We start from the raw sequence: 11,198 nt of genomic DNA on the forward strand, positions 1-11,198 counted from the left end.
GTTTATTCTTTTATACAAAATATCATATAATTAGCATATTTTCTAACTAGCCTTTTTGTCAGATCCCAGTTCAGAGGCTATTGTCCTCTATACCCCTTTCTTCATGCCTAGGAAAGCACATGAGGAGGAGTAAGCAATAAATCCTCCTCATTTAAGGAGCAGCTTCATGAGACACATAGTAAGGCATGTGCTGCAAAGCTCAACAAAAGCTAATCAAGCCAGCTTGTCAAATTTTCTGCTCTTAGCCTATGCTGTCATTTTCCACACATGCAACTCCAACTGCAGTCACGTGAAGAGTTCATATTAACCAAAAAACAACAATAAAGAGCCCTAAGGAATTGTACAACCCACAAAAAAATTGCAAAAGCTCACAGAAAAATTACATCTGCCCTATGTGTTAGATGCAACCTTCTCCACCCTGACAAGAAAAACTCAAAGGCCTTGTTTTGCTTTCTGCTGAACCTCAGTGTATTTTCTAACTGCTCAGGGGGAGTAGTAGCTTCCTTTTGTCCCATTTCTCTGCCATATATACAACATATTTGTGCATCTTATTAATACACTGAAAATGGCTTGAAATCTCCCATTCTAGAAAGATAAGGGGAAAAGTTGTTCAGAGGATCTGAGTGCAGAAATTGAGCAATAATTTATTTGGATTATGGTTTTACAGAGCAGAAATAACATTGTTGACTAAACTGTGATGATAACACTCAGTGCCTCAACCCTGCAACCAAATTTCTGGAGATAAATACTCTCAGTTTAGAAGAGTGGGCAATGAGAAGTTCTCTATAGGCTGAGGACAATGTCCTTGGAGGCTGGTGTAGATCCTTTGGATATCGGGAGGTAGCTGGGTACATTTTGGGAATCTCTCCAGGCTTCCATCTTGCAGAAGCAGAGCGTTGGAGAATTTCCTCCCACCAACATGCTTTGAGGCTGTTTACTGCAGATTCACATTTTGTTCCCAGAGCAGTAAAAATTAGTTTGGCCACTGGCTTTTCACAGCAAGTGGGGTTAAACATAAATCTGCCTTGGGCTGCAGGAAGGGGGGGACAAAACCCCACCACTGTGGTGCCTGTAAGTAACAGATATTCCCCTGTATTCCTCTCCACCACTGAGTGACAGCAGCTGGAATTTATGAAGCACGGTTGTGCTTTGCACTTTCCCTGTTTTTACATTCAGGAGAGAGAGAAAATGTCTCTGCTTTGTTCAGTTTGTCAGGCTGCTTCCTCCTTTGTGCCCAAATATGTGCTGTGCCTTACAAAAGGTCCCTTCTTAAATTACATCCCAAAAGGTGAATGGGATATGTGCTAAAGTCATTTTGCCTTCAAACAGTAAGCCACACCTGTATGGGATATGTGACCTTCTGATAAAGAAAAATGACCAAAACTGACTGTGCAATTCCCACCTGAGTTGCTGCACTCAGGAATTTAAGATGGCTCTTTACTGCACTTGCACAGGCCGAGCCCTTTCGCGTGCTGGAGCGTAAAGTAGGTTTCATTCTGATGGTCATTGCAGTGGGTGATATGACTGAAATTGGACACAAAGTCAAAAAAATGAATTTTGTGTTTTCACTGCATATCTGTCTACACCTGTAGGAGAAGTGCCTGAAGCTCCTTTTCCCCTCCTGGAGGCCATTCCTCCTCGCTGAGCGCAGCGCACGCACACACGCATGCGCGCACACACACGTTTCTACCACTGCAAATGACTGAAAGCCATCAGGCTTTCATGATGGGAAGGGGAGGAGAGAAGGGAATCCATAGCTCAGCAGTATTATTTCCCCCACTTCCTTGCAAAACCTCTCTCACTGGAGTTTCATAGGCTCTCTTCTCCAAATTATTTATGGGAGAGGGGCAACCCACTCGACGCTGTATGTGCCATTATCCCCAGCTATTATCCAACAAGTAGTTAATGTTGTTTGAAGCAAGCATGATTCCTTCTGAGCTCCTCTGTGGCTGCTACTGCATGCCTAGGGCCTGGTTGTACTCCCTTAAAGTCGATGCTAAAACTTCCCAGCCTCACAAGGTGGTTGTGAGGATAAGTTCATTAACGTTTGCAAGGCCCCCAGATATCATAGTGCTGGGAGTAATATAAGTATCTAGATAGCTAGTTCTCAAAGACAGCATCTCTGAGGGTCAGATTCTGCACTAGAAATTCCCTTATGCCCATCAATTAACATTTGCTCTTGAATATGTATGTATCATGATGTTTTCCTATTATACATATTTAATTATGACTTATTCTCCAACAGCTATATAGGATATGGAAAGAAACACCACAGAAGCTGGAGTTTTTTCAGACTACCTCAAGAAAAATAGGTTCTGAAAATCTGGAAGAGTCTAGGGGTTTTATTTTTGTCTGAATAGCTCCATCTGAGTTGCCATTTCTCCATAGCAAAGTGTAAGTTGTCCCCATTGTGACATGCTCATGACTGTAAATGTTTAAATATCCCTTATTGCCTTATGGTTTCCATTATAATTTATTTCTGTCGCAAGCAGAAAGATGTCTGGGTCATCCTTTCAGCCAGGATGAAACACATAAAATGGCAAACCAGAAGAACAGTAGTATTCAAGAGAAGTTTGCCGAGGGGCAAATGTTGGGCAATCTTTTGACTGAACTGGAAAGTCTTGAGTCCATTTGAATTCTTAAAACCTTTTCTCACCTTTTTTCAATACAGTGGGTCAAATTCACTGCTGATGAAATTCCTTTGGCTCTGTTGTCAGTACCAAAATCATAAATCAGTGTTATAGTCAAGTCAGATCAGTGATAGAATGCTTAAGCATGTCCTTCAATTGAAACATAGAAATGGAAGTCACCAGAAACAATTGTATGCATAAAATTAAATACACACTTAAATTTATTTCATTGGATTGATGTTTTAATCTGGTTTTATGACTTTAGTAGCGAAACAGAATCATTTTCCTAAATTAAAATTAAATAGAATTGTTGAGAGTGCAAATTATTGCCAGATACAGTATCTGTAACTGGCATGAGGAACACACATACAATGCAGTTGGCTGTAAAGACTCAACCTCTTAATTAATTTTCCTGAGGCTTAGCCTTTCATTTAAAATACAGCTGTTCCAGTTCCAGGGAAAAAAAAAATAAAAACCACCCTTGGAGACATGGCCCAAACGCAACCAGCTCAGCAATGTTGGTTTGAATTGCAGAGAGCCTGAAACCACATCCATGACACATGAATTTCTCTACCAAGTGTATCCTGAAGCCAACGAGCATCACGCTGTTTCAAACAGAGACATTGCTAGCTAATTTGTCATTTATTACAGCATTAAGAAATGCCATCAGATTTTGAAGATCTCATCATTTTCCAAGACCAGATGGGGCATCTGCTGGAGGGCAGTGCAGGAAGAGTCAAACTCAAGGCAGAAGGTGAAGAGGGAGACATTAAGTTGGAGATGTTGAGCAGCTCATTATTGCTTTTTAGCCTGCCGTAACTCCCTGCTTTGTGCCTTCTGTTTGGGCTCCAAGTTCTTACTGAGAAGGACTTGTACAACACATGGCAAAACATCCCTCACTGCGCCTGGAAGCCCCAAATCTAATAGCAACAATAAATAAAAGTAAGACTCTATTCTCCCAAGGGAATGGGCTTTGCTCTAAAAAGCTTAGAAACCACCCCATTTCAGCAAACACATAAATCTCCATTGTAAAAACATTATGTCCATTTATATTTTTTAAATGAATTCATTCCATTTGATCACTTTCCTTTCAAATAGTTTGGCTGTTAATTGGATACAGGCAGGACACACAGTCAGAGCACTCCAACTTCCCTGTTGGTTCCACATTTCCAAGCAGATATTTTGAGAGACAGGCATTGTCTGTTAAATGGGAGTTGTGAAACACAACTACACTGGGCACTTTTAAAACTTTTCAGTTGCCTTAGGTAACTAGGCAATTTTCTGTCGCTTTTTTTTTTTTCCATATTCCCTAGGTATTTGCTGCACTGCATGCCAGGGAAGAAAGCCCTGGAGGGAATATTAAGGTCAGGACGAGATGGAACTAACAATATACAGAATATTTCTGCTGCACATAGCCATCAGTGCAGGGTTTGCCCTCAGCTTCCCTGGTGTGCCTTAGTTACCATTGCTTCAGTATTCCCTGGGTATCTCTTATGAAAATCCCCTCTCTGCTGTGGGGAGGGGAAGAGCAGAATAGAAAACAGAATAACAATGGGAGGAGAGGAACAGAAACTAAACAGTTATTCATGAAATTGTGCTCATAAATAGGGAAAACAGTTCCCTGAGCCATGCTGCACCCTATAGTGTGTGTGCTCTCATGGCCATACAACCCCTACGGCCAGAGGATGTCCAACACTCACCCAAACCACAGCTTCAAGCAGCTGCAGGACTGACCTGGAAAATGCACTTTACAGTGGGTTTCGCTGGGCAGTGTGAGCTGTCCCACCTCTGCCCAGCCCCTCCAGCTGTGCCAGCTCCTCAGGTTGCTGTTCAGTGGGCTTTGTGCAGCTCATCAGCTCAATGTGATCCTCATGTAATGCCTTATAGCTTTCATATGGTGTGAATGTTTTTGCACCAGTTGAAGGGAACTGTAAGTGCTATTGTCAGTTTGGTGTAAGGGTTCCTGTAGGTTTGACTGTAGTAACTCTGCTTCTTGTTTCAATAGCCCAGCACAGTAGGGACAGCATTCTGCCATAACACAATAAAAGATTTTTCAGGCAGGGCTGACACACTCTGAAAAGCAGAACAGATAGTGCAGTCTCATCCTGATGAAATTAGCAGGGGAGAAATATGAAATCTCCACCTTCCATTACACACATTCATGGACATTTGGAATCTGATCTGAGTATGAATCTGAATAATTTTTTTCTCTCCTCTCATCTTACAGCATGTATATTTATTGTATAAAGCATAGTGTTTTCTAAGATAAAACAAGTGTTGTATTAGGAAGCAAGGAATACAATAAACCTTTAACTCCCAGGTCAATAATCATATAACAAAAGGACTTGATGAAGTGCCCTCTATACCTTTTTTTAATATGTCAGCAGGAATAAAAACTGCTTTACTTTTTACCTCAGCTTCACTACTTTAACCCAAGCTGATGGCAAGAAGCCTAGAAAATATTGCTAGCAGCCTGTTCTCTTATGACACCCACCCTTCATCTGGATGTAATATCTCAATATTGCTCCAGAAGATTGGATTTTATTTAGTCTTTTAGCATGATGTGAAAAAATGAACCAAATTCTTCGATGGCAGGGGCTTTGTCAATTAAAGGAGTCTAGTTTACTGGGAGCCAGCTGAACAGCTGACTTTATCATATGCAGGAGATTAATGAATGCTACTGCTAGTCAAGAGAAACAAGAGGTCATCCAAAGACTACTTTGTTTGCTCTCTTGGTACTTTTAAAAAATGTTTCTTTAAATTCTTTTAAGGCAGGCCTGTTCAGTGCTATAAGGAACACAAGGAACACACTTGCCAGTTAATCTGTGATACACACCAGCATCAAAGATCTCTCCTAGTTCTCAGGTTTGCATCCAAAGATGCTGGAGAGGGCTGTATTTTTTTAACATAACTCCTACTAGGAGAGCAGAGAATGGGAGATGTTTTCTGCACCTTTCCACTGCCCCTTATTACTAGTCACACCAAACATTTTTGTGGTTTGGCACCTGGCTTTATGCTGAAGAACTTTCAAATTAAGTACTTAGACCAAGGTTTTGAATGAGGGTCACTTACTGCACCAAACTAGTGTGAAAATCCTCTGTTTGGCTTTTCTCATACTAAGAGTTTCTAAAAGTCTCAAATTAATTTTCCACCTTAGTGAAAACAAGAGCTGGAACCTTTACTATTTCAGCAAAATACTTTTTTTTTTTTTTTTTTTTACTGGGAGCCTTGGACTTGAGGAATGACCACACTGGGTCTGCACTGTGCCCAGCACCCAGCAATCCAACACTGGCAATGGTCCAGCAGGGTGCTGGACATGGGAGCAATTGCTGCCTCCCAGGAGGATCCCACTGGAAATCTCCAAGTACCCTGCTCCCTTTTATGGGAATGTTGTTGGCTTTTAGTTCCTATTTCTTGTTCATTGGGGAACAAATTCCTGCTGCTACCAGGGCAGGAGGAGCTTCTCTCCACTTTGTGGATGAAATCCTCCCTTGAAGGCTCCTGGATTCACAGCAGAGCTGCTGTGAAGGCATCACTGCAGCCATGAGGTAGTAAAGGAAAAGCATAAAACTACAACTGTGTGTACTAAACAGAGGTTCATAGCTCTGAGTGAAGTAATGCAGAGAGGATCCCAAAGTTCCTCAGCTCTGGAAGTCTCTGGGGTCCTTTCAGCTCTTTTCTTTATTTCCTGCATGATTCAACAGAGAAGAATCTCTTGACACTCAGGCTTGACTCTCTCAGGTGTGCTTCCTTTCCCACCCCATATTTTTATTAAAATAATAAAAGGACCAAACACTGCAGATAACATTAATTCAGCATTCCCTAATCTTCTCACAGCCAGCAATAGGTGCTTAGTTAAAAAGACACTCTTGACTATAAAGATGCCAGAGTTTCCTTTAATTTTCCAAGTGCAATAACAAATCTTGGCTGCAGCAGAACATTTATTTTCCCATCCGGATGCACAAGAAGTAAGAGACAAGTTTCTTAGCACTTCTAAAGTAGAATTTATCTCTTGGCTGGCCAGATACTTATGGAAATAGCCTGTGAAAGAAGAAGGCAGTAGGCTTGCTTGACTCCATTCCCACTATCACTAAAGGAATAGCTAAAAAAATAAATCCATATTTTATCATTATTTTTACCTCCCAGTGTACATCACTATAAGGGTTTATATGCAGCCCTCTTAATTGGCACAGCCCCTGCTGGAAATAGAAACATGCCAATGAATTGCTCATTCAGATTAGGCTCCCAGGAATATATTGTGCTGAGAGACACTCACTTTTATTTCCTGAATTGCTTTAACGATGAGCACTGAGCAGCTCTGCCTGCGCTCCCTCCCTCCCAAGAACCCTGAGCTGCACAGCAAGGCAGCAGCAAAAGCTCTCAGCCAGCCCCCACAGCAAGAAAAACCTGCACGTAAATACCAAAGCACACCTGTGAACAGCTGGGAGTGGGCCTTCAGATATTGTGTTTGCCAGCTAAACACATAATTCTCAATTAAGTGAGCAATTACCTGTTATTGTTTAGCCCGTGAAATTCAGCGCTGTGCTGAATCTATTCCCTGGCAGTGGTCCCAGTGAAAAAGCAAGTCATCTCTTTAGGGTACAGATTTATATTCTCTGGTAGTAGGGTCACTAATAGCATTTGGAAATAGGATTCACAGGTAAACTACAAAGACTTCAAAAGGCTTTGAGCACCTTCAGCTCCCACTGTGGAAAGGCTTTTCCCAGAAATCATGGCTTTCCTTTTCTTCTAGCTGCTTGTTCAAGAGTCTTGTCTACAAAGTTATATTGTTGTTTTTGCTATTGTGAAGAGTGGGAGATTAGCTAATAAAATCTGGCAGGTCTAGGTTCTATAACAGGGTAAAAAAACCACAGTTCCTCTCAGAAAAAATCCTCCTGAATTGTTACAGTGAAAAAGAGCATCATAGACAAGAAAACTGGGACAAGTTCATCTTCCAAGAGTGTTTGGTCAATAGACTCAAATTACAGGACAGATAAGGCTTTGTTTTCTTAAAAACTTGCAGTCATGTTAAAGATTAAAGATCATTAATTGATAAACCCAGACAAAGATTTTCTAGCTTTTAAAAAATGAAAATTCTTGTTTTCCAGCTGAAAACCAAAAGCTGGGTGCCAGACACAGATAAGTTCAGCATGGGTGGTAGAAAGAATCACGCCAAATCTTTCTTGTGCTTTGTGGATACTTCCTAAAATATTGAAGAGGAGAACATCCAGAAGTAATTGAATTAATCTAAACCCAAATTTTCTATCAAAAAAAGTTATTTCCAAAGATTTTCCAGCACTCTCAGCTGCAATGCAGACCTGTGAGCATTTATATGCAGACCACAGCTGTTTAAAACTGTGTACACAGCAGAGATGAAAGGTTGACTTCAATCTAATGGTATTTTAACCTGTCATTTCTGGAAACCAGATTATTTGGGTTGATAGGTTTCTGTTTCTCTTCTTAAAAAAAAAAAAAAAGATAATTTCTTAGATGGCTTTTTAGCTCCTCAGTCCTGCAGAGGAGAGATGAGGAGGAGAGCAGCCCCCAGAGTTCAGGTGGACTGAGGACAGCAGAACTTGTTAGGCTTTGAAAACTCTTTGAAAAAGAACTGGAAAACAGTCACATTTCAAAATCTGGAAAGAGCTGGAGCAGGGAAGGCTTTTAAGTGTTGCTCAAACTTAACTTGCACATTGGGTTAGGTTTTATTCAGTTCTATCTTCAGCAGCACCCAACTTGGGCAATACAAATCTGATGCCACTCATGATGGATTGCACACAGGACCAATTGGAGCCCTACGAGCTTTAAAATTGATAGTACAGAGACCAACGGCGGCGGTGCAGTTTTTCATCAAATGAAATGGAAAAGTGATTTAATAATTCTTTCTGTCTTAAATTGCTTAAAGGAATTCTAGACAGTTAAAAATTGCATGGATTTTGAACCATATGTGTGAGAGTGGAAAAAAATAAGGGTTTTGTTTTTCCTATTTTTAATATGAGCCAGATGAAACAAAAAGATTGTTTCCTTGCAAACTATAGGTCAAGTACCAATGTAGGCTTTGAGATGGCTCTGTAAGTTATCATGTTATCTTTCTTTCTTGACAGTATACCATTATGTGGTGTATCATTTCAGCATTTACTATCTTTCATGTCCTTTTATCTTCACACTAGGATTTCTTTCTAAATTCCAAACTGTGCATTTGGTTTCATTATATAACACTGGCTTTTACAAAACATTGGCTCTTCATATTCTTTGGTTTCATATTTGTTGGCATCAGGCTGAAATAGTAAACCCGCTACGTCTATTTTATCTTGTTAAAGATAAAAACAATATGGCAAATGAACTATTTGAAGAACACTGCTTTCAAATTAAAGGAGAGGAAAAAGTATTAAGTGTCACCACTGAGTTGAACTATATTGAAATCTTGTACTGAAGTGATTTTTTTTTAAAAAAATTGAATAAAAAGGTGACCCAAAATGCTACAACTGTCATGCAGGACTCTGTTATCTTAAATTATTTATTTAACATCTGGTAAATATTATCCAAGCTATAGTACAGATAAATTGAATAAAAGAATACCAATGCCAGGGGAAAAGAAGAATTGCTTAATACTGTAAGTATATAGAACTGTTCCACAAAGCAGCTCATTCTCTCTCTGCAAGGGGAGATGAGAAGCATGGTATTGGGGTAAAATGCATCTGCTTCATTTCACCCTAAGTATGAAGCTATCAAAGCAGTTTTAGAGATTTAATTTAATCTCAAACACAAATTCTATGAAAACAGTCTGACAGCGACATGAAATTTTACATAACTTCTTTTACCCCTCCCCCTTTATAATGCAGCTTCCCAGCTGATTCATTTTATTTTATCCTATGCGTATTGGGGATCAGATTGAATTTTCTTTGAGAAAAGAAAATAATTAAGCCATCTGTAAAGCTCTGGCTGGGCATGAACATAGCAGCACAGGATAGAGTTACTTGGAGGGGGGAATGAGGTCAAAGAAAAGTACTGCAGGGAAAAAAATCAAGTTCTGTAACATGGAGAACAAAATAAAAAGAGGATGGAGTCTGAGAAGGGGGAAGGGACCTAAATTCCTTGTCAATTTGTGGGTTACAAATGAAACAAAAGGCTTATCTTAAATATATGCAGGTTTAGATATTTTTTTTTCCTGGAAGCTATTGAGAACTAATCAAATTATGGTCAAGTACTAAGCATTTCTCCGGTGCTTCCATGGTCAGTTTCTGCTGAGCTCTTCTTGGTTACTGGATACTGCTTTCGAAATAAAGATTGATTCCCAAATATTTGTTCCTATTCCCACTTTGTGGATTACATTATACCACTTTTCATTCTTAAAGTCTTTGCTTAAGCTGCAGGATATAAGGGCCCTATTCCGACTGCCAACTGCAGCACCCAAGATTAAGAGGCTGCTATCGCACCAGAGTTCAGGAGGGTAATGAGCAATTCAGACCACCAAGAGTCTGCAGCTGCCAGAGCCTGGCTCTGCACTCCCAACAGTGAGCAGCACTCAGGACACCCCAACTGTGCATGCACAGGCTAAGCACAAAGATTATTTCTCCCCACTCCACGCTCACTGTATTGAGAAACAAAATTTGGCAGCCTGCATGCCAGGCACTGGGGTTGCCTTAGTGCTGCCTTTGTCCCCAGGCAGCCACAACAGCCAACACAGCCTGAAGGCTCCAAAGAACACTAAATCCAGTGGGCAAACTGGGATCAAGCATGCTGGTGTGAGGGTCAGGATAATACAGCTGGAAAAGACTTCTAGTTTCATACCGGATTTTAACCGCAGGTTTTACAGAACTAAACTTTACATACCAGCACCCACAAGCTCCTCCTAAGTCCCTCCTTCATCCCCACCTTTTGGCCCTGCTAGGCAGCCTCCATCTCCTCAGATAAGGGCAGAGAGGGCCTGAAGATATTATGTACCCAGGACCTGGGGATGCAGGGGTGGGTAGACGCCTATCCCAGCCTTACTAACGGGGTTTTTGTAGAGCAATTTCTTGTGTCCTGCCCCAAAGCCAGTGGATTGGAACAGCTCCCTGTTAACCCCTCAGGCTGAAGACTTCTTTTTCCCACAGCCCAGGCTGTGGATGCCAGGTTGGTTTCCCAGACCCTGCTTTCTCAGGCCCTGCCACCTTCCATGAGCAACAACCACCCTTTACTGGGCTGCCCCTAGACCTGGGGAGAAATATCCAGACACGTGAGAAGAACCTGATGCCTCATCATTACATAAAAACCCATAATGGAAAACCAGAGGCCAAAACATAAGCCATGAGAACTTCCTCTGGTTAGTTCATGGGCAGTGTGGAAAGTTTGAACCCACTCACAATTTCTGTAAATGGATAATCATAAAGATTAAGTGAAATGCCACAGAAATCTGTAACTCACAGAGCCAAAAGCCTTCCTCTATAGTTGTTCCAAGGTAAAGCTTTGCTTGTAAGAAATAATTTTCTGCCATACCTGAATTTTTTTTGCAATCATGGTTAGTAGCAAATCTGAATCTGTCAGCACAGCAATATAATTTAAAAAGTACAATTCACAGCTGACAGGGGA

Source organism: Serinus canaria, chromosome 7 (assembly GCF_022539315.1).
Source record: "Serinus canaria isolate serCan28SL12 chromosome 7, serCan2020, whole genome shotgun sequence".
Classification (NCBI taxonomy): Eukaryota; Metazoa; Chordata; class Aves; order Passeriformes; family Fringillidae; genus Serinus; species Serinus canaria.